The 2,282-nt window shown below is 24.2% G+C and overlaps 1 non-coding gene across 1 annotated transcript; it reads right to left on the bottom strand.

Annotated features, from left to right (window-relative positions):
- Nucleotides 1-203: 203 nt before the first annotated feature.
- On the bottom strand, nt 204-276 carry TRNAA-AGC. The gene has a single exon. It is a non-coding gene; the product is annotated as a tRNA-Ala (tRNA).
- Between the last annotated feature and the right edge of the window lie 2,006 nt (nt 277-2,282).

Below are 2,282 nucleotides of genomic sequence, written 5' to 3'. Positions count from 1 at the left end.
GGTTTATTGCTTGGGCACAAAGGATGAGCATCCCAGAACTGTTTGTTTCTTGGGCACAAAGAATTCTCAACCCTCCACCACTATTGACTAGTAATAAAAATAACAAATAAACAAGCACCAAAAATGACTGAACTCCAGAAAATCGACCATGACTATTTCCATTTGGAACGGACCACGAATCATTATGTATGATAAAAAAGAATTGGAGATGCGGGGTATCGATCCCCGTACCTCTCGCATGCTAAGCGAGCGCTCTACCATCTGAGCTACATCCCCGTTGCATTGGTAATCAAGACATTTATTTAATATTGTATTTTAATTTATTTTACAATTGCTCCTGGCTTGGTTTTCGATGTTCACGACAGGTACACGTAGGATATATTTAACCGATTAATATACCTCCATCGATCTTGATGGGCTTCACCTGTAGGTTTTTCACTCAGTAATGTTCGAACTCTTTTCCGAGTGTCCATTTTGACACATTTTTTATTTTTATTTTTTAAATTAGAAATGTTATAATTTTACATAAAATTTGAGATTATTAAAAAACAATAGTTTTAAAAAATGTAAGTATCAAAAAAAATTTATTATCTAGAACTTTTTTAAAAAAAATTAAAAACTATTTTTAAAAATATAATATAAATTTATATTTTTGTACAAGGTATTATACTTTTATATAATCGTTTTTATTTTAAAAGCAAAAAGTTAATTGAACCAGTTTGGAACTGCCTAAACCAGCAGTCCGATTGTCGAACCATCGGGTTCTATGTGAACTGTTGATTTGACCAAAATTATATTGGGAGAATTGTGTTTTGGGCCCAATTGGACCCAAAAATTAACATTTGATCCATATATCATACATATTTAAGTCCAAAACCCAAACAAAGTATAAAAATTAAGATGAAAGATACTGTCCTTCATTAATCCCTAAAATATCCTTAACCTTTACATAGGCACAAGTGAGTGTGATTTTCAATTTTTTTTTGTTTTTTTTCCCCTTTTCTATTCCCTATTAAGTATTACTCATTTCTAACTTTTTTTTTTCTTTTTCTTCCGATCTATATTTCTATTTTATGTCAAATAAAAAGCAATAATGTTTTTTTTGTTTTTCATTTTTAAATATATTGAATCTTTTTGCTCTTATTATAAACAATGATAAAAAATTTGGGATTTTTCATCCAAATATTTTTTATATTTTTGTATTTATCTTTTATTTTAATTTTTCAGTTTTTATTTTAAATTTATATTACCCTTTCATTTATATTTTTCTCTTATTTTTAATTATTTTTTTATATTTTCCACATTATTATATATATCCTTTTAGCTTTTTAATTTTTAATGTTTTTATTTTAAAATTTTTAAAAAGATAAATTTATTGAAAAAAAAATAACTAAGATATGAAGTTCTAATATTATATTAATAATTTTTCTTATCTAGATAGACTAATGCAAAATATTTTTATTCACAACAAGAAAATTGATAATACAATTTTTTAGTGAAACTTTAGAAATTAAATTTCAAATAAAATATATTATATAAAATTTTATCTAAAAAGTATTGAAAGTGGTATTTAATTTTTTTATTGACTTTCAAACTTATCTAATTTTTTACTTGAAAGGTAATATAGAACATGTTTACAAAAAAAATAAAAATTAGTTTTTTATTTTTTAAATAAATGAGTATAAATATATTAAAAGAATTAAAGATAATTTTAGTAAAAAATTTGATAAATATGATTATAATTTTAAATATAGATTCATTTGGATAAAATTTCACAAAAAAAAAATATATATAGTGGAAAGAAAGAACATTATTAAAACTATAAAAACAAAATATGCAATTACAAAAATTTGATGATGAAATTTAAAAATAAAATTCAAAACAATTCTTGAGCGGAAGAATTTGAGTGGGGAAAAAAACTTTGAATGAAAAAAAATGGGAAAGTTTTTCAAAATCACTTGAAATCCTTAACAAAAAGTAGTCTTGTATACCCTAGTACAATTAGTAAATTTGTCTTGTACATTTAGTGTAATACCCTTGTACAAATAACTCAAATTTCATACATCATCTCATGAATATTTGATAATAGGTCGGTTAATCATGTTTGCATTGGTTTGGTTTTAAAAAAGAAAGAAAAATTGTTGTATAATTTTGTTTTACAATCATCATAAGTGAGGTACCTATTCAAATGACCATATACAAGTTAGATAAAGTGTATAAGATGAATGTATGTTTAACCAATGTGTGTAAGGAATGTGAATGTATGCTTAACAAACAACTTT

Source organism: Vitis riparia, chromosome 8 (assembly GCF_004353265.1).
Source record: "Vitis riparia cultivar Riparia Gloire de Montpellier isolate 1030 chromosome 8, EGFV_Vit.rip_1.0, whole genome shotgun sequence".
Taxonomy (NCBI): domain Eukaryota; kingdom Viridiplantae; phylum Streptophyta; class Magnoliopsida; order Vitales; family Vitaceae; genus Vitis; species Vitis riparia.
The sequence above is the reverse complement of the archived record's forward strand: the minus strand, read 5'-3'. Positions and strand labels throughout refer to the sequence as shown.